This window comes from Balaenoptera physalus, assembly GCF_965194825.1.
Source record: "Balaenoptera physalus genome assembly, chromosome: 13".
Taxonomy (NCBI): Eukaryota; Metazoa; Chordata; class Mammalia; order Artiodactyla; family Balaenopteridae; genus Balaenoptera; species Balaenoptera physalus.
The window spans coordinates 82,323,426-82,346,374 of NC_138892.1; positions in this window are offsets into that span (position 1 = coordinate 82,323,426).

Sequence of the window (22,949 nt, forward strand, 5' to 3'; positions counted from 1 at the left end):
AGTTTCAAGTGTACAGGAGTGATTTAGGTATACATATATATGTATCTATCCTTTTTCAAATTCTTTTCCCATTTAGATTATTACAGAATATTGAGCAGGGTTCCCTGTGCTATACAGTAGGTCCTCGCTGGTTATCTATTTTAAATATAGCAGTGTATACATGTCGATCCCAAACTCCCAATCTATACGTCCCCCCCACCCTTCCTCCCGGTAACCATAAGTTCATTCTCTAAGTTTGTGAGTCTGTTTCTGTTTTGTAAATAAGTTCATTTGTATCATTTTTTTAGATTCTGCATATAAGCAATATCACATGATATTTGTCTTTCTCTGTCTGACTTACTTAGTATGATCACCTCCAGGTCCATCCATGTTGCCACAATGGCATTATTTCATTCTTTTAAATGGCTGAGTAATATTCCATTGTATATATGTACCACATCTTCTTTATCCATTCATCTGTTTGATGCAGATTTAGGTTGCTTCCATGTCTTGGCTATTGTAAACAGCACTGCAGTGAACACTGGGGTGTATGTATCCTTTCGGACCATGTTTTTCTCTGGATATATGCCCAGGAGTGGGATTGCTGAATCATATGGTAGCTCTATTTTTAGTTTCTTATGGAACTTCCATACCGTTCTCCATAGTGGCTGTACCAATTTACATTCCCACCAACAGTGTAGGAAGGTTCCCTTTTCTCCACAACCTCTCCAGAATTTATTGTTTGTAGACTTTTGGATGTTGGCCATTCTGACTGGTGTGAGGTGATATTTCATTGTAGTCTTGATTTGCATTTCTCTAATAATTAGCGATGTTGAGCATCTTTTCATGTGCCTCTTGGCCATCAGTATGTCTTCTTTGGAGAAATGTCTATTTAGATCTTCTGTCCATTTTTTGATTGGGTTGTTTGTTTTTTTGATATTGAGCTGCATGAGCTGTTTGTAAATTTTGGAGACTAATCCCTTGTTGGTAACATTGTTTGCAAATATTTTCTCCCATTCTGTGGGTTGTCTTTTTGTTTTGTTTATGGTTTCCTTGGCTAAAAGTTTTTGGGTTTAATTAGTTCCCACTTGTTATTTTTGTTTTTATTTCCACTACTCTAGGAGATGGATCAAAAAAGATTTTGCTGCAATTTATGTCAGAGAATGTTCTGCCTATATTTTCCTCTAAGGGTTTTAGAGTATTCAGTCTTACATTTAGGTCTTTAATCCACTTTGAGTTTATTTTTGTGTACGGTGTTAAAGAATGTTCTAATTTCATTTTTTTACATGTAGCTGTCCAGTTTTCCCAGCACCATTTATTGAAGTGACTGTCTTTTCTCCATTCTCACCTCTTTTGTCATAGATTAATTGACCATAGGTGCTTGGGGTTATTTCTGGGCTTTCTATCCTGTTCCACTGATCTATATTTCTGTTTTTGTGCCAGTACCATACTGTTTGGATGACTATAGCTTTGTAGTAGAGTTAAATCAGGCAGCCTGATTCCTCCAGCTCCTTTTTTCTTTCTCAAGATTGCTTTGGCTATTCGGGGTCATTTGTGTCTCCATACAAATTTTAAGATTTTTTTGTTCTAGTTCTGTGAAAAATGCCATTGGTAATTTGATAGGGATTGCATTGTATCTGTAGATTGCCTTGGGTAGTATAGTCATTTTGACAATATTGATTCTTCCAATCCAAGAACCTAGTATATCTTTCCATCTGTTTGTGTCATCTTTGATTTCTTTCATCAGCATCTTATAGTTTTCAGAGTACAGGTCTTTTGTCTCCTTAAGTAGGTTTATTACTAGGTATTTTATTCTTTTTGTTGCAATGGTAAATGGGAGTGTTTCCTTAATTTCTCTTTCTGATTTTTCATCATTAGTGTATAGGAATGCAAGAGATTTTTGTGCATTAATTTTGTATCCTGCAACTTTACCGAATTCATTGATTAGCTCTAGTAGTTTTCTGGTGGCATCTTTAGGATTCTCTATGTATAGTATCATGTCATCTGCAAACAGTGACAGTTTTACTTCTTCTTTTCCAATTTGGATTCCCTTTGTTTCTCTTTCTTCTCTGATTTCCATAGCTAGGACTTCCAAAACTATGTTGAATAAAAGTGGTGAGAGTGGACATCCTTGTCTTGTTCCTGATCTTAGGGGAAATGTTTTCAGCTTTTCACCATTGAGTATGATATTAGCTGTAGGTTTGTCATATATGGCCTTTATTATGTTGAGGTATGTTCCCTCTATGCCCACTTTCTGGAGAGTTTTTTTTAAATCATAAAGGGGTGTTGAATTTTGTTAAAAGCTTTTTCTGCATCTATCTCTATATGGTTTTTATTCTTCAATTTGTTGATGTGGTGTATCACACTGATTGATTTGCAGACATTGAAAAATCCTTGCATCTCTGAGATAAATTCCACTTGATCATGGTGTATTGATCCTTTTAAAGTATTGTTGGATTTGGTTTGCTAGTACTATGTTGAGGATTGTTTTAAGAAGATTCTTAAGTCTGTAGCTGAAATCTGATTTTTGCTAGGCTAGGCATTTTTTTTTAAATTCCCCAGAAGATTTTCCAGAACTACTATCTTCATTAGTTTGTCCAATTAAAATTTGGGCTTCCTCAACTTTTATATTTTTATAAGCGATTAGATTGGCTAGATTTTTCTATGTCATTCCCAAACTCATTGACCATTTATTTGAAGACTTTTAAAAATTGAATTATAGTCGATTTACAATATTGTGTTAGTTTCAGGTGATTTAGATATATATACATCTCAGATTATTTTCCATGATAGGTTATTAAAAAACATTGAATAGAGTTCCCTGTGCAATACAGTAAATCCTTGTTGCTTACTTATTTTATATAGAGTAGTTTTTCTCTTTTTTTCCCCTTTGGTCATGCTGCGTGGCTTGTGGGATCTTAGTTCTGTGACCAGGGACTGAACCCAGGCCATGGCAGTGAAAGTGCCAAGTCCTAACCACTGGATTCCCAGGGAATTCTCTATGTATAGTAGTTTGTATCTGTTAATCCCAAACTCCTAATTTATCCCTCCCCCACTTCCCCTTTGGTAGCCATAAGTTTGTTTTCTATGTCTGTGCATCTGTTTCTGTTTTGTATATAGATTCATTTGTATTGTTTTAAAAATTCCACATATAAGTGATATCATATAATATTTGTTTTTCTCTGTCTGACTTACTTCACGTAGTATGATAGTCCTAGGTTTATCCATGATGTTGCAAATGGCAATATTTTATTTTTATAGATATATATATCTCATCTTCTAAAGCCAATTCTCTGTTGATGGGCACTTGAGTTTTCTGTGCCTTGGCTATTGTAAATAGTTCTGTTATGAACATTGGGGTGCATGTATCTTTTCAAATTAGAGTTTTCATCTTTTCCAGATATAAGCCCAAGAGTGGGATTGCTGGATCATATGGTAGCTCTAGTTTTAGTTATTTAAGGAACCTCCATACTGTTTTCCATAGTGGCATGAATTTACATTCTCATTAACAGTGTAGGAGGGTTCCCTTTTCTCCACACCCCCTCCAACATTTATTATTTGTAGACATTTTGATGATAGCCGTTCTGACCAGTGTAAGGTGATATGTCATTGTGGTTTTGATTTGCATTTCTCTAATAATTAGCAATGTTGAGCATCTTTGCATGTGCCTATTAGCCATCTCTGTGTCTTCTTTGAAGAAATGTCTACTTAGGTCTTCTGCCCATTTATTGATTGGGTTTTTTTGTTTTTTTGATATTGAGTTGTATGAGCTGTTTGTATACTTTGGATATTAACTCCTGTTGGTCACATCATTTGCAAATATTTTCTCTCATTCTGAGAGTTGTCTTTTTGTTTTGTTTATGGTTTCATTTGCTTGCACAAGCTTTTAAGCTTAATTAGGTTCCATTTATTTATTTTTCCTTTATTTCTTTTGTTTTGGGAGACTGATCTAAGAAAATATTGCTACAATTTATGTTGGAGAATGTTTTGGCTATGCTATCTTCTAGGAGTTTTATGGTGTCATGTCTTATATTTAGTTCTTTAAACCATTTTGAGTTTGTTTTTGTATATGGTGTGAGTGAGTGTTCTTATATCACTGATTTACACGTAGCTGTCCAGGTTTCCCAACACCACTGGCTAAAGAAACTGTCTTTTCTCCATTGTATATTCTTTCCTCCTTTATTATAGATTGACTGTGGGTGTATAGGTTTATTTCTGGGCTCTCTATTCTGTTACATTGATCTATATGTCTGCTTTTGTGCCAATACCATGCTGTTTTGATTACTGTAGCTTTGTAGCATGGTTAGAAGTCTGGAAGGGTTATACCTCCAGCTTTGTTCTTTTTCCTCAGGATTGTTTTGGAAATTCTGGGTTTTTTGTGTTTCCATATAAATTTTAGGATTATTTGTTCTAGTTTGTGAAAAATGTCATGGGTAATTTGATAGGAATCTATTAAATTCAATCTTAAAACTTAGATTAAACCTGTAGATTGCTTTTAGTGGTATGGCTATTTTAATGATCCTAATTCTTCCAATTGAAGAGCATGGTATATCTTTCCATTTCTTTGAATCATCTTCAATTTCCTTTATCAATGTTTTATGGTTTTCAGCGAATAGGTCTTTCACTTCCTTGGTTAAATTTATTCCTAGGCTTTTTTTTTTTTTTTGAAATTCACGTTCTTTTTTTAAAATTAATTAATTAATTAATTTATTTATGACTGTGTTGAGTCTTTGTTTCTGTGCGAGGGCTTTCTCCAGTTGCGGCAAGTGGGGACCACTCTTCATCGCGGTGCACGGGCCTCTCACCATCGCGGCCTCTCTTGTTGCGGAGCACAGGCTCCAGACGCGCAGGCTCAGTAATTGTGGCTCACGGGCCCAGTTGCTCCGTGGCATGTGGGATCTTCCCAGACCAGGGCTCGAACCCGTGTCCCCTGTATTGGCAGGCAGATTCTCAACCACTGCGCCACCAGGGAAGCCCCTCCTAGGTATTTTTTTAAATGCAATTTTAAATGAGATTTTTTTTTTACTTTCTCCTTCTGATATTTCATTGTTAGTGTAAAGAAATGCAACAGATTTCTGTGTATTGCTCTTGTATCCTGCTACCTTGCTGAATTCACTTATTAGTTCTATGGTTTTTGTGTGCAGTACATAGATTAAAAAACAATAAAAAATTTTGTAAAAGGGATTATTACTACAATTAACAGCAAAAGGATGAAAATGAAGATGTAAAGTAGGACATCAAAATCACAAAATGTGGGGGAGAGGAGTAAAAAAATGTAGATCTTTAGAATATGAACTTATATGACTATCAGTCTAAAGCAAGTACATGTAGTACAGGTTAACATACTTGAAAACCAGGGTAATGACATATCAAAAACATACAGTATATTCACAAAAACCAAAAAGAAAGTAACTCAAACATAATACAAAAGAAAACCAGTAAACCATGAAAGGAAAAACAAAAAGAAGAAATGAACAAAGAAGAACTACAAAATCACCTGGAAAACAAGATTTAAAATGGCAGTAAGTACATACTTATCAGTAATTACATTAAATGTCAATGGACTAAATGCTCTGATCAAAACACACAGAGTGGCAGATTGGATAAAAAACCAAGAACCTACAACATGATGCCTACAGGAGACTAACTTTAGGGCAAAAGGCACACACAGATGGAAAGTGAGGGGATGCAAAAAGATATTTCATGCAAATGGAAAGGACAAGAAAACGGGTGTAACAATACTCATACTAAACAAAATAGACTCTACAACAAAGTCCATAAAGAAAGACAAAGAAGGGGACCAATTATATATACTTATATAATAATAAGGGGACCAACACAAGAAGGGGATATTACACTCATTAACATGTACTCACGGGACTTCCCTGGTGGCTCAGTGGTTAAGAATCTGCCTGCCAATGCAGGGGAAACGGGTTCAATCCCTGGTCCGGGAAGATCCCACATGCCATGGAGCAACTAAGTTTGTGTGTCACAACTACTGAGCCTGCATGCCACAACCACTGAAGCCTGCATGCCTAGAGCCCATGCTCCACAATGAGAGAAGCCACCACAATGAGAAGCCTGTGCACCACAACAAAGAGTAACCCCCACTTGCCACAACTAAAGAAAGCCCATGCACAGCAATGAACATCCAATGCAGCCAAAAAAATAAATAAACAAATCCCATTAAAAAAAACATATATTCACCCTATATAGGAGTACCTAAATATGTAAAACAAATACTAACATACATAAAAGGAGAAATTGACCAGAATATAATAATAGTAGGAGGATTTGACACCCCACTAACATCAATGGACAGATCTTTCAGACAGAAAATCAATAAGGCAACAGAGATCCTAAATGACACAATAGACCAGTTGAACTTAATTGATATCTACAGGACATTACATCCAAAAAAACACAGAATCACATTCTTTTAAGCCCACATGGACCATTCTCTAGGATAGACCACATTCTAAGTCACAAAACAAGCCTCAATAAATATAAGAAGACAGAAATTATTTCAAGCATCTTTTCTGACCACAACAGTATGAAACTAGAAATTAACCACAGGAAGAAAAAGGGGAAAATAACAAACAGATGGAGACTAAATAACATTGTACTAAAATAACACTGGGTCAACGATGAAATCAAAGAAGAAGTCAGAAAATACCTCAAAGAAAATAGATTAAAAAAATAAAGAAAATACCTTGAGACAACAAAATGAAAACACAACCTTACAAAGTCTATGGGATGCAGCAAAAGCAGTTCTAAAAAGGAAGTTAATAGTGATACAGGCCTTCCTCAAGAAGAAAGAAAAACTCAGCTAAATAACCTAATCTACCACTTATGAAAGAATTAGAAAATGAAGAAAAAACAAAATTCAAAGCCAGCAGAAGGGAGGAAATAATAAAGATCAGAGAGGAAATAAATAAAAGAGATCAAAAAAACAATAGAAAAGATCAGTAAAACCAAGAGGTGGTTTCTTGAAAGGATAAACAAAATTGACAAACCTCTAGCCAGGGTCACCAAGAAGAGAAGAGAGAGGACCCAAATAAACAAAATAAGAATTGAAAGAGGAGAAATAACAACCGATACCACAGAAATACAAAAAAATCATAAGAGAATACTACAGTCATATACCAACAAACTGGACAACCTAGAAGAAATGGACAAGTTTCTAGAAGCATACATCCTGCCAAAGTTAAATCAAGATGAAACAGATAATTTGAACAAACCAATCACTAGAAGTGAAATAGAATCTGTAATTTAAAAAACTCCCTGCAAACCAAAGTCCAGGACCAGATGGCTTCACTGCCAAACATACAAAGAAGAACTTATACCTATCCTTCTCAAATGATTTCAAAATTTTGAAGAGGAGGGAATACTTACAAATTCATTCTATGAAGCCACCATCACCATGATACCAAAACCAGACAAAAAGACACTACCAAAAGAAAATTACAGACCAATATATATGAAGTCATTTAAAAAATATTTTCTGTGTCATGATTCCCATCATTATCCAGACTGAAGCACCTACTGGATACTGATGGATGGAGCAGCTACCAGAGATTTTAGAAATCTTTTGTGCTTTTTGGTAAGTCCAACACAAAAAGAGCAATGCAAAGTCCACTGCTTGACTGCCATGAATGTAGGCATTAAAGTCTGTTCCTTTGTGATGGTGGAACACACTTTACAAGTAAGATTCACCAGAGAACTTGGTCAGGCAGGTTTTTGCCCTGAACATCCTTGGTAATTAGTTGGAATGTAAGAAAATGCAACTTTGTCAAAAATATCTTTCCAAAAATATAACCCTGAAGACTGTCAGGTACAGTTCTGGCTCCTTGAGTCTTTGTGACTAATATTAATCATGGCTGGCATTTTCCCATTGTGTCAATCTAAACAGAGTGTCAGCTGTTTTATTCTTGCCTCTTTTTTGTTTGAATGTTTTTTCTATAAGGTGCTAGTTCTTCCTTGCCATGGTGGTTACTGATCAGAGAAGCAAAGTCAGTTTATTTCTTAGTCAAAGAGCGATGGGTGGGGACTTCCCTGGTGGCGCAGTGGTTAAGAATCCACCTGCCAATTCAGGCGACACGGGTTCCAGCCTTGGTCCAGGAAGATCCCACATGCCAGAGAGCAGCTAAGCCCGTGCGCCACAACTACCGAGCCTGCGCTCTAGAGCCCACGAGCCACAACTACTGAGCCCACGCGCTCCGCAACAAGAGAAGACACCGCAACGAGAAGACTGCGCACCGAACGGAAGAGTAGCCCCTGGTCGCTGCAACTAGAGAAAGCTCTCCCGCAGCAACGAAGACCCAACGCAGCCAAAAATAAATAAATTTATTAAAATTTATAAATTTTATAAACGAAGACCCAATGCAGCGATGGGCGAGTAAAATTTACCATGAGTCTACAGAAAAGACACAGCACTCTAAACTTCTTAAGGGCAGTTATTGTTGTATATCAAATTGTATTTTCTACAGTTCCTAGCATTATTGTTGTGCACATTATAGTTTCTGAAAATAAATTTAGGGAGTGTGTTAAAATATATGTGTATGTATAAATTGTGGGGTGAGCCATAGTAGTTTATTAATTTTTATGTGGTTATTATAAAGTTAAATGAAATATATACACACACAAAACATGGGTTTGATTATTTTTAACATGGTACCCTCCTGGCTCTTTCAGTATTATCTGGTTTATAACTCTTAGGGAATCTTCAGCTTTGTTAACCAAAGGTATTTAGAATGTTGGTGAAATGTTGCCTTTAGCTACTAGCACTGTCAAAGGTGCAGTTTGCTTTGCAGAGAGGTGAGCATCTGTTCTCTGGGGGTACTAGAGGCTGGTCAGGGACAGGACAATGGGAACTGATGGCCTCTCAATAAACTCTGTAATAAGGAACACATTCCCTATCCCTTGAAGCATTCAAGCCAAAACTAATTGATCACTTATTAGAATCCTGAAGAGGTGATTTGTATGAAAACAGGACAGGAGGAGAAGACTGCTAAGACTCCTTCTGTATGAAGAACTGTCTTTGAGAATTAGATTCATAAAATTAGTAATGTTTAATGCTTTATCAAGGTCATTCTTACTAAAACTGACTTTTTTTTTTTTTTTTGCGAGTACCTGGCAGAGACGAGAACAATGGCTATTAGTACAGGTGAGTGTCACTGCCTTGACTTGGGTTAACGTGCCAGCAGTTTTCCCCACCATTGTTTTTTCCACCATCAGTGCAAATGTCAACAGAGTGAAAAATCTTACTTTCATTATGAAAACAGAATCATCTTAAAATACAGTCTGACAACTATTCTCTTTTAGTTAGTCTGTTTACATTTAATGTAATTACTATATATTTGGATTTAAATCTTTCATCTTACCATTTGTTTTCTGTTTTATCCTGTGTATGCTATGTTGCTTATTCCCTCTTTTCTCTGCTTTCTTTTGGAATAAGTATTTTTTACTATTGCATTGCTGCCCCTACTCCCCCCACCTCTAGCATTAGCTTGTTAGTTACTACTACTACTCTTTCAGTGATTACTCAAGAGATTAAACATGAATGCTTGATTAATTAAAATTATATAAATAAGTACTTTTATTATTCCCAGACAATATGAGGACTTTGAACATTTTTACTCCATTTACCTTCCTCCAGCCTTTAAAAATCGTTTTGATTTTGAAAAAAATTTTCAAAAAGTTGAAAATTTTTCAAGAAGTTGCAATAATAGTATAACAAAATTCTATATACACAGATATATATATTCATATAAATTCAGCAGTTGTTGACCTCTTGCTCTCTCTCTCTCTCAGTTTTCTTTTTGTTTTTAACATAAATTTATTTATTTATTTATTTTTGGCTGTGTTGGGTCTTAGTTTCTGCACATGGGTTTTCTCTAGCTGCAGTGAGCGGGGGCTACTCTTTGTTGCAGTACGCGGGCTTCTCATTGGGGTGGCTTTTCTTTGTTGCAGAGCACAGGCTCTAGGCATGTGAGCTTCAGTAGTTGTGGCTCACGGGCTCTAGAGCGCAGACTCATAGTTGTGGCACATGGGCTTAGTTGCTCTGTGGCATGTGGGATCTTTCTGGACCAGGGATGGAACCTGTGTCCCCTGCATTGGCAGGCGGATTCTTAACCATTGCACCACCAGGGAAGTCCCTCTCTCTCTTAGTTTTGCTCTTAAGGCCTTTTTACTGATTGGATGAGGCCCGTCCAGATTATCAAGGATAATCGCCGTTACTTAAAGTCAACTAATTGTAAATGTTAACCATATCTAAAAAATACCTTCACTTAGATTAGTGTTTAATTGAATAAATGGATGCAATGGCTTAGCCAATTTGACACATAAAATGAACCATCACAAGGCACATCAAGTTTCTTTGCTGTTCCAAGTCAGAGAATATAACAGCCATTTACACTTCCCATTTGTTCATTCATGCCTTCATGCATTCATTTATTCAAGAACTATTTCTTGAGCACCAGCCATGTGCCAAACACTGTGATAGATACATGGATATATATTCTAAGATCCAGACAACTGACTTTTAAATAACTGCTACACTGCAACCTATTTTGTTAAGTTAGGACCCTATTGTGTATTTTTAAGGCTATTGCCTTATTAATTTTCCTGCAGGATGTAGACAGGAATGTATTCATTTTCATGACTTTCATAAATCTCCTTGCATAGTTTCTTGTCAAGTAAATATAAATATCTCCTATCAAAAACAACATTTTAATTAAACCAATAGTTTTACCAGAAAGGTTGAGCGCAGTGGTTATTGAAATGGAGGGGAAACCTCAGCCCTATTTAGTAGCTTCTTTCCCAAGGCAACAATAGAGGACCAGCCCCAGTGCATAATTGCTCTTCAAGCTTCTGTTTGCACCTCATTTGTTTGCATCCCATGGTCCAAAGCAAGTCACAAGGCCAGTCCATGTTCAGGATGTGGGGAAATAGATCTACATTTTGATGGAAGTTGCTGCAAAGAATTCATGGCCATTTTTTCCCCCCGTATACTACAATGGTTTGAAGGTAAGATGAAGCACATGACAATTTTTTTTGCAGCTAGTCAGAGGATCACACCAATGGAGCCCAACTGGACATATTCTGGGGGTATATGAGGCTTTCCCTGCCATACTATCATACCTGGTCACCTTTTAAAATTGAAGTATAGTTGACTTACAATATTATACTAGTTTCAGCTATACAACATAGTGAATTTTATACGTTAGAAAATGATCACCACAACAAGTCTAGCTACCACGTATCACCACACAAAATTATTACAATATTACTGACTATGTTCACTGTGCTGTACATTATATACCCATGACTCATTTATTTTATAATTGGAAGTTTGTATCTCTTAATCTCTTTCACCTATTTTGCCCACCTCAACCCTCCTCCCCTCTGGCAACCACCTGTTTGTTCCCTGTAAAAACAAGTCTCTTTCTTTTTTTAAAAAATATTTATTTATTTATTTATTTATTGGCTGAGTCGGGTCTTAGTTGTGGCACACGGGATCTTTTGCTGCGGCGCGAGGGCTTCTCTCTAGTTGAGGTGCATGGGCTCTCTAGGTGCAGTGCATGGGCTCAGTTGCCCTGTGGCATGTGGGATCTTAGTTTCCCAACCAGGGATCGAACCGGCATCCTCTGCATTGCAAGACAGATCCTTAACCACTGGACCACCAGAGAGGTCCCTCAACGAGTCTGTTTCTGTTTGTTATGTTTGTTCATTAAAAAATTCCACATATAAATGAAATCATATGGTATTTGTCTTGGACTTATTTAACTTAGCATAATACCCTCCAGGTCCATCCATATTTTGGCAAATGGCAAGATTTCATTCATTTTCTATGGCTGAGTAATATTCCATTGTATATATATCACAATTTCTTTATTTGTTAATATACCGATGGACACTTAGGTTGCTTCCATATCTTGGCTATTATGAATAATGCTGCTATAAACATAGGCGTGCATATATTTTTTCAAATTAGTGTTTTTGTTTTCTTCAGAAAAATACCCAGAAGTGGAATTGCTGGATCAGATGGTAGTTCTGTTTTTATTTTTTTGAGGAATCTCCATACAGTTTTCATAGTGGTGGACCAATTTACATTCCTACCAACGGTGCACGAGGGTTCCTTTTTCTCCACATCCTCACCAACATTTGTTATTCCTTGTCTTTTTGATAATAGCTGTCCTAACATGTGTGAGGTGATATCCTTTTGTGGTTTTGATTTGCATTTCTCTGATAATTAGTGATGTTGTGTACCTTTACACATACTTGTTGGCCACTTGTATGTCTTCTTTGGAAAAATGTCTATTCAGATCCTCTGCCTATTTTTTAGTCAGGTTGTTTTTCTGCTATTGAATTATATAAGTTCTTTATATACATATATATATATATATATATATATTTTTTTTTTAAATGGTCACCTATGTGCCAAACATTATTTCTTTTTTAAAATTAACTAATTAATTAATTTATGGCTGCACTGGGTCTTCGTTCCTGTGCCCGGGCTTTCTCTAGTTGCAGTGAGCGGGCTTCTCACTGCGGTGGCTTCTCTTGTTGCTGAGCACAGGCTCTAGGCGTTCAAGCTTCAGTAGTTGTGGCACGCTGGCTCAGTAGTAGTGGCTCGCGGCCTCTAGAGCACAGGTTCAGTAGTTGTGGTGCACGGGTCTAATTGTTATGCAGCATGTGGGATCTTCCTGGACTAGGGCTCGAACCCGTGTCCCCTGCATTGGCAGGCGGATTCTTGACCACTGCGCCACCAGGGAAGCCCCGAGTTCTTTATATTTTGATTATTAACCCCTTATCAGATACATCATTTGCTAATATCTTCTCCCCTCCGATAGGCTGTTTTTTTAATTTTGTTGATAGTTTCCTTCTCTGTGCAAAAGTTTGATGTAGTCCCATTTGTTTAGTTTTGCTTTTGTTTCCCTTGCCTGAGGTGACATATCTGCCTGGTCACTTTTTAACATAAAGGGTAAAGCTGGTGATTATGTAGTTAAATAAGACAAACCAGATAATTCAAGCATAAAAACAAAATCTCATTTGAAACCTGAATTATTGGTTTTTCCATTACATCAACCAGACACCTTGTCAACTGTGCCCATTGTTTTGAAGACATTAGATCTGCAGTCTAAATCACTGCCTCTTTCCTTTATCCCCATGCACATAACCATTCTTTTAACCCTTGGAAAAATATCCAAATTTCCTTCTTTTCCTTGATTATACACCCTCTAAAAGATGTTTGGTCATTTAGATTCAAAATAAAACATTTTACTCACCTGGCAATACCTTTTAATGTTTTTTTAAATAAGTAAAGTGGAAGGTATGTAATAGGTGCTATGGTAGTTGTTTTCCTCTCATGGAAGAATTACTTAGTTTTTGCAATACAACATGGCACGCTTTAAAATTAGCAAGAAATAATGAAAATATACCTTTCAGCAAAGTCCCACTGAGGACAACTGAGTAGCTAAGCTACTTAGCGAGGCAAATTCAACCATAAACTTTCTAATTCAACTGAGCACAAATGCTCAGGATCTTGCAGTGTGACCCTATTGACCTGAAAGAATACATGTACCTTTAAAGAATGAGCAGATTACTTGCTTCCCATCAGCAGGTTTAAAATTGGTATTTTCATGGCTGTGTAATAAAGCTTTAAAAAGAACACAGTTAAAATGATAACCACTAGTCAGAGAAGGAAAACATTCAAACTCAAACATATCTCAGTTTTCTTAAACAAATTCTGCCTGGGGTGTGCACACATACAATTGGTTGCTTTCCTCAGTGAATGTTGTACAAAACCACATACCCTGGAAGAATTTGGCTTTGTTCAGTACCAATTAACAAAGAGCCTTTTTCAAACATCTCAAGAGTGATATAAATAGCTGGAAAGGGTGTTAATTGTTGAAGCACGCTGGTTTATCAAATGAATAACTATGTGAATGAGCTTTGTAAACTCTACAAAACACTCTAAAAAATTTGTTGTCATTCTTTTTATACTTGTGTACATAATACATGCACACAGTCTAACATATTTCACCTTACACAAAATGGTTTTGCAGTGTGGTGGACTGAAAATGAAATAACTTTGGTAATGCTTTTCCTAGATGAATGAATTTTTAAATTTTGCCTTCTTGTCACTGGAATCTAGACACAGTCCCTAACAATATGTGTAGTTCCTTGAAAGGATTATTTCTGATGATCTGCATAATGTGTACCCATTTTAGAAAAATTTGAAAATGGAGAAAAGTATGAAAAATAAAGTGAATAATCATTCACAATTCCATCATCTAGAGGTAGTAGTCATTAATATTTTAGTGTGTTTTCTTCTCATCTTTTTTCTATACATATAAATATACAGAGAAATATGAAAATTATATATATTTTATATAATACTATGGTACTATATAAGAGGCAATATAGCATAGTGGTTAACATTGCCAGAATATTTAGGTTTGAATTCTGGATCCTCCACTTTCTAATTGTGTAATCTGGTACTTATTTTCACTGTAACTCAGTTTCCTTAACTATAATACGGAATAATATTAGTGATTTGCTTCATAGGGTTATTGTGAGGATTAAGTGAATTAATACATGCAAAGTACTTAAAACAGTCCATAGCACATTATAAGTGTTCAATTTTTTTTTTTTTTTTTGGCCATGCTGCATGGCTTGTGGGATCTTAGTTCCCCGACCAGGGATCGAACCCGGACCCACGGCAATGAAAGCGCCAAGTCCTAGCAACTGGAAGCCAGGGATTTCCCTAAATGCTCAATATTATAAACCATTTTTATCGCATAACACCAGGGCATAAGCATTTTCCAAAATAATTTAAAACATTTCATGAACATATGATTGAATATCATATTCTATTAGATAGATATGCCATAGTTTACTTAACCAGCTCAGTTGTTGAATATTGTGTTTCCAAATTGTTACTATTATAAATACCATTTCAATGAATATCTTAATGCATAAAATTTTGTCTGCATTTCAAATTATTTGATTAAACTAGATTCCTACAAGTAGACTCTGGTGACCAGCCTCCAGTATGGCCCCCAGTGATCCCCCTCTTCTGGTATTCTTGCCCTTGTCTAAGTCCTCCCCATTCCCAACCCCACACTAATTACATAGAGCTTTTTTGTTTAACCAATAGAATATTGCCAACATGATGAAGTGTGACTTTTGAGGCTAGGTCACAAAAGTCATCATGGGTTCTTCCTTGTTCTCTCTCTGTTTGGACCACTCGCTCTGGCAAAGGACAGCTGACACATTGTGAAGACGCTTCAGCATCTCTATGAAGAGGTCCATTATGAAGAGGTCCATGTGTTGAGGAACTGAGGCTCCTGCCAACTGCTATGTGAATGAGTTGTCCTGGAAGCAAATCTTCCAGCCCCAGGCAAGCCTTCATATGACAAAAGCCCAGGCCAACAGATTGAAAAACTCTGACCCAGAACCATCTAGCCCGAGCCACTCCCAGATTCCTGACCTGCAAAAATTATGTGAGATAATAAATGTATTGTCTAGAGTGAATACAGACAACAATATTGTATTATAATCATCAAACTTGCTAGGACTTAATTATTCCAAGCACTAAAAAGAAATGATAATTATGTCATGTGATGGATGTGTTCATTATTGTTGCAATGGCAATCACATTACAATATGTAAATGGATCAAATTAACATGCTTAAATTTTACAATATGTCAAATACATTTCAGTAAAGAAAAGTTATTGTCCTATAAGCTGCTAAATTTGGGGGTACTTTTTTATGCAGCAATAGATTAGTAATATACAGAAAAACTGGATTTAGAGATAGAATATTTAAACATGTTTGATAGTATTAAATGGCTTTCCAGAAATGTTATATTGATCAACTCCCATCAGAAGTATGTGAGAGTACATATATTATGGTACCTTCATCACCACTGAATATTCAATTTTGTTATCTTTGTTAATTTCATAGAAAAAGTGGGTATTTTTCCATTATTTGATCTCTAGTGAGGTTAGAATTTTTTCTTATAGTCTTTTATGAAAGACAATTTTTTTGAGCAGTTTTAGGTTCACAGCAAAATTGAGAGAAAGGTACAGAGATTTCTTGTGTACCCCCTGCACCCACACATGCATAACCTCCACAATTATCAACAAATCCCACCAGAGTGGTGTGTTTTTTACAACTGATGAACCTATATTGATACTTCATAACCACCCAAAGTTCATTGTCCACATTAAGTTTCACTCTTGGTGTTGTGCTAGGTTAATTTTTTCATGTTTCTTTTCTATTTATATTTCCTCTTCTGGGAAACCTCTTTATATATAATTTGATCAATCTCCTATTGAGGTCTTAGTATTTTTCGTAGCAATTTGTATGAACTCTATATATAAAGGATATTAACCATTTTATGTTTGTCACATTTTCAACTGGTTATTCTTTTTTGGTTTTATGTTTAGTGATATATAGATATTTAACATTTTTATGCAGTCAAATGGACTGTGATATCTTCTTTAGTGTTTAAACCTAGAAAGTCCTATTCTATTCAAAAAGAAGATAAACATTTATGTTATGATTTTAATTTTGATTTTGTTTTATATTTAGATCTTTTGTTCATTTGGAATTTATAATTGTTTTTTTGTATCACCAAAGAGCTAGCTAATTTTAAAAGGATTTATGCATAAATGGAACAATTTTCCTCTTTTCTATTGATCAGTGATTATTATAAATTAAATTTTTTTAAGATCTAGTACCTGTTTCTGTGTTCTCTGTTTCACTGAAAAGCTCTTCTTGTGTCGATATCACTCTGTTTTAATTATTGTGGTTTATAATGCTTTAACAACTGGAAGGACTAGTTAGGAAAATGACCTTAGTAGTATGACCTCATGGTCTCTCAAAGGCACAGAGTTTTCTAGAATGCAATCAGATGCCATTCAAAACTGTTTAAAAGTTGGGTGGCTCTTCACATAAGAATATGAAAGAAGGCAAAATTTCATCAAGATCAGGAGTTTGTGGAGCTGGGCAGAAAAAACATTTTAACTTTCTAAGAACCAAAGAAATGAAAAGTCCAATCAAGTGTTTTAGCAGCCTGGGTGAAAGTTGTAGACTTCCCGGAGTCAATGAAGAAAGAGGGCAGATGGAACTCACACCCAGGATATGAATGAGTTCCGCTGCACAAACTAAGTTTGGCCAATAAATTACTTTTCGTATGTTTATGTATCTTTGTCAAACTCTGCAAAGTTTGAAATAATTCAACTGCAAAACTAACTGAGCTTGGAAAGCTTCTGTAGGCATTCCTTTGATAACTGAATATTTTCTTCAGTTATGTTTCCGGTTTTCTTTCAAGTCAGTTCTGGCCATTACAATTTTTCTATTAATCATCCAATTTATTGAGATTTTCATTTATCTGCATATACTGATGTTTGTTATTTTATAACAAGAAAATTCCAGTATATTGCTCATTTCTTTATTTGTTTTTCTCTCCTTTGTGTGTGTGTGTATTGAATTTGACAGGAAGATGTTTATTTTTGTTTGTATTCTTCCCTCCAAACACATGCTATTGGATTTATCAGTTTTACTGTTTTATTTTTTTAATTTATCTCTATTTTCCATTTTCTTAGGTTCATTTTAGGTATTCTAATTTTATGAGTTGAATAGTTGAAAAAAAATTTTCTTAAGAAGGAAAGCATTTAAAGTTTAAGGTTATTTACCATTGAGTATAATTGGTTACAACTCCTAAACTAAGTTTTATATGTATTACTTTCATTTTCATTATTTTGCAAATAGTTTGATGTTATATTTGTTTTCTTCTTTGACTCAATATTATTTTACTTAAAAAATGAAGCCCTGACTAAGCAAATCACTAGTCTCTCTCTTCATTTACATTTTAAAAAGTGGAACAACTCTTTTTTGTTCTCCTCCTCCCTAAAAATAATTTTTCAAAATTATGCCATAGAAGAATTTTAGAAAAGCCAATAGAAATCATTGAATTTGAGACATTTAGTTCACTTATTTGATACTTCTCCCTCAGATCTCACATTAAACCAACTGGTTTTGAGAATAAAAGTTTTAAGTCATTACCACTGAGTGAAATGTGTAAAGTGAAAGGCTCAGGAAAAGGGATATTTTTGGCATCAGCTAATTTGTGCTACAGCTGATATCTTGGATCCATGATTCAAAGGCAGAAACGTAACTGAAACAGCTGTTTAATTTGCCTAGAGCACAAAATAAGCAGCACATCTGATGTCAGGGGAAAGGTACAGGTGAAGTTTATAGAACAAAAACCCGTGAGAAGGAGGAGGCCACGTGATCATCGTCGTCCGGGAGAAGAGCAGCCATGACCCCAGCTGTTGAGCACTTCAGCCTCCACAGCGGTCATGCCAGAGGACGAACGTTGCTTATTGCTGGCCAGGAATTTTGCTCCAGATCCACTGTAGCCAGTCACCACGGTGACCTGTGCAGGCCTGCGGTGGACCACACGAACTCCACGCCCCTTTAGATTGAGGCGCAGCCTAGAGCACTCATATGTGCACTGCTTCCTTTTCTGTATGGCTGTACCATAGTTTTAGGACTGGCAAAGTTTACTGCCCTACTAAGGAAGCAGCTAGCAAAGTCTAAAAAATACCTTCACCCTTAAGTACACAGCTTCTGTATCCTTGCTTCTGAGCCCCATCCTGCCACCGAGCCCCTGGTCAGTTCCTACCATACAACCCAAAGGGGACAATGAGGAGATGAGCCCCAAAGAAATCACCATGTAAAGAAGTGATGGGCTGGCCTCATCCAGGAGCTAGAGAGAGCTGCTAACGTCTTTATACTCCCTGAGCAAAGTTCCACCCTCCTCTGCCGTTCTATGAGGTCCTGAGCCCTAGCCCAGCGCCCTTTTCCTAGAGGAGGTTTAGGCTGTGGACTCATAGCCCCTGATACAGCGATGGAACCAGGAGTGAGGAGACCTCAGCTCTATCACTATGGCTTTTCATATTGTGAGCATGTTATCATGGGAACTTTTGAAAGACACGTAGCCTCTCTGGTCCTGGTTTTCATCATTTAAAAAAAAAAGAGGGTTTGGTTTGATGACCTCTGAGGTCTCTTCCTGATCCAAAATTCTTGGTTTGATTTTCAGGAGTTTGGTCCATGAACACAGCCTGGGATTCTGCCATTCCTGCCCATCACAAAGTCTCTCTCACCATCACAATAGCCAGAGTGTACCAAAGGCACTACGTTGAGTGCTTTACATGCTTCCCTTGCAAGAATCTTCTTATATTGCCTCCATTTTACAGTTGAAAATGGGGAAGCTTCCAGAGGTTATGGAATTTATCCAGATCATGCAGCTCGTAATTGGTGTAATTGAGTTCAGATCGTGGTCGACCTGACTTTAGAGCCAAAGGCTCTGCTTTGCACCACGTTGCAATGAACTCTTATTTCCTGCTTGCTTCTAGATTATTTTGTCTTAGTCTTTACCAAGTCAAGAAATGAAAGTTGAGAAAGAGTAGGAAAGTTTCAGATTTTAGAAGTCAATGAAGTTTTAAAAAAAGAAGGAGAGGGGACTTCCCTGGTGGCACAGGGGATAAGACTCCACACTCCCAATGCAGGCGGCCTGGGTTTGATCCCTGCACAGGGGACTAGATCCCACATACATGCCGCAACTAAGGAGCCCACCTGCCGCAACTAAGACCCAGCTCAACTAACTAACTAACTAACTAAATAAATAAAAGGAGGAGGAGAAGAGGCACCAGATATAATTCTGTTTAGGGTAATCCAGAAAAACAGCAATAATACAAAGTTCCATACGGCAAAATTTGCAAACTAGTTCCCCCCCCAACCCCTCACCCCCAGTTCCTTTTTGAAAACAAGGGTTTTCTGTAGCTAATGCATTATAGAGGACACTAAATTGATAGGATGAATCATGTTTAAACATGGTATTGATAGTGTCTTCTATTCTCAAATTGTTGCCTTGTTTTAATAAGTGAAATCAAATCAAGGTACTCTTAAGTTCCTTATAGCTCATCATGTTGTAGCTCCATTCATTAGAAAATCGTTTAAAAGTAACTCTAAATTAATGTATTTCTAATTACTATCTGTATAAACTACACTCTTACATTTCATATTCCAAACAATCATTTTATAGATAAGTTGGATAGGGAGTTACAGATCACAGAGTTGATTTTCTCTTCCTAAACACAAAAAGTGACATCATATCTATGAGTGCTCTAGAATTACTGTACAAATATTTTGAATGTTCCAAAATGTTTGGAAAGAGAAGATTTTTATGCTCCCTTTAGAATTTTAAGGTGTAATCTTCTATCTTCAACTGAAATTATCTGAGTTTTAAAAATATACCCATATCGACCAGGCAGCTTTACATACACGATTTGTATACATGTCTGAAATATATTTAAACCCAGCAATTGAAGCTGTGTAAAAGTATTTATTTGTAACTAGCCCCCTCTAGTGAAAATTATTTAAAATAGCATAATTCATTTCAGAATCTCCTTTGAACTGGTCAAATTTTTTGCGAGCAGTTTCAAATTTAAAATTTTTTTATTTTTATTCTCTATAGAGTCCCAGATTATAGACTAATAGATTTTAAAAAATTATTATAGGGTCTATTTTAGAAATTTATGATGAAAAATTATCCAAATACACACATAATTAATTATCCATGTCTTAACACCATAGCTACGACTTTTTGGAAAAACAATACAATTGACTTTAAAGATAAATCTTGGTAGAAAAGTAAAATACTGACTAATCTTGAGATGAGAAGTGAGTGTGGGACATAGATCGTGATGAGATTGCCACAAAATTCAGACTGAAAAGAATAACCTTGTTAACAGTCCCAAATTGCTTGTACTTGTTTTTTCACTTGCTCTTTTGGGTATCCTGTGAAGTAGGTATCATTCCCCTATTTTGCAGATCAGAAAACAGTTTCAGCAAGTGAAGTCCTATGCCCAGGGTCACAGAGCATTGTGGATGCTGTGGTGTGCACCCAGATTCCCCTGCAGGGCTGGAGAACTTCTTATTCTTCCACTTGCTGGAGGAGTTGTTGGCTGATGCTTCCCAGCTAGGACCTGCTCTCAACAGAAGAAAGACACTTTGCCCAAGGTTATGCTCCCTCCCTGAGGACAGTGCACATCTAATGACTTCTTCATGTGGGAGACAAAGACTTGTCGACTTTGCCTCAATTTGGGATATCACAGAAGGGCATCCCAGCTTCAGAACTCCCCATGGGAATCTGCTGAGACCTTGGCTGCAGCCTCGTTGCAGTTCAACCTTTCTTCTCTGCCCAGTCTTTCTTCCCTCACCACTCACAGGTGCTATGTCTGCCAGGGCTCTCCAGTAACGTCTGCACAGAAACCTCAGTGTCTCAGTCTGTTTCCTGGGAAACCCAACCAATGACAGCTCGTTCTCGATGTGGTCCTAAAATGGGATTTTGTTGCTGGCCCTGGCTGGCTGTCATAAAGACCCTATTGCTGGTAGTAGGGGGAGCATTAATAGCCCCAGGCATGCAGTTCCAGTGCTATTGCTAAAACTTTTACAAGTGGTAAACTGAGATGGGATACTGATGGGAAGAAATGCTCCAGCAGGTGCAACATCTCAGGGGTTTGAGAGTTTCAGGGGGAATTAAGTAAATATAAGTATTTTGGAATTAGATGACTGTTGTTTGCAATTAGATGGTCATGGATGCTTTGGAGAGAGGCAATGAAAGGCTGAGGATGATTACTCACCAATATATTGTGAAATGTGAAGCCAGAGTACTTCCTTGGCTGTACATAAATTGATTCCCATCTCCTGCAGCCTGGGAGCAGTAAACTGAAGACATCTTTAAGAGTAACAGGATTCCAGAGAATGTTGAACTCTCAGCTCAAGCTGGTCTGCTATTTCTAGGTCAGGGCCCTGATTTGGAAGGAGTGAGAGTCTGAGGAGTTGGGTGGGGACATCTGGGTTGTGCACTAAAAATTCCATGATTACTTTGGACCCTCTAGACCTGCGGAAGTGATACACTCCTCCCTGTTAAAGGTTAGTGCTTCTTGTTTATTTGCAGATGATGCAAGAAAACTTGTGCCCTGCTCAGGATGTAGCCCTGTCTCCTCTTGTGGCCATCAGACCCATAACTGGGGTCAAGTTCCAACATAACTCGGCCAGAGAAGTGCTGGGCCTGCAAAGGGAAAAAGGGACTATACTCTGAAGTGAAGTGGTTGTAGGACCTGGTCATTGTGTACCCTCAGAAACTGGGAGTGTATGTGTGGGGCTGGATTCTGAGGGTGTTGAATCAAGGGGCACAGAATATAACATTGGAAAAGGGAGGTTATTTTGTGTGAGTGTTCTCTCGTGGTACAGGGACTACACCTTGGCAGGGACGCCAGGAGATGGCGCTAATACACTGCAAGTTCGCCTCTTAGATGCTCGGGAAAAAGCATGTATTAGCTTACATTAAATAAGGTAGAACTGGAAGCACTGCTATGGCAAATAGTGAAAGAAGAAATCAAAATGTCCAGAGACGTGGCCATGCTAGACTGAATATACTGCATAGGCCAGAAAACCCACCAGCCATTACGTTCTGTGGGAACCTAGAGGACACTCTTGTTTACCTTAGAAATAAAGCAGGTCCTTGGGGAGAAGCTCTGGGCTGCTGGTAGGAGATGCTGTTACAGAAACGGGCTCACTGATTGTAATGGGGACAATAGGGTCCTGAAATAATAGAAGCCAGGTGGCGAGCACAACGGCCATCAGCAGGATGGAAGCAGCTGAGAGCACATTGGCTGTAAACAGAGAATGACAGGACCGCCTCCCAGCCCCCAGCCCCACCTTCACCCCAGAATCACGCCACATTGGCTCCGCAGGGCTCGAAATTCCACTTTTTGTTTTAAATGTTAGGCTCCAATTCTTTCTTCCTTCCTTCCTCCCTCTCTCCGTCTCTCTCTCTCTCTCTCTTTTGGCTGCGTTGGGCCTTCATTGCTGCGCGCGGGCTTT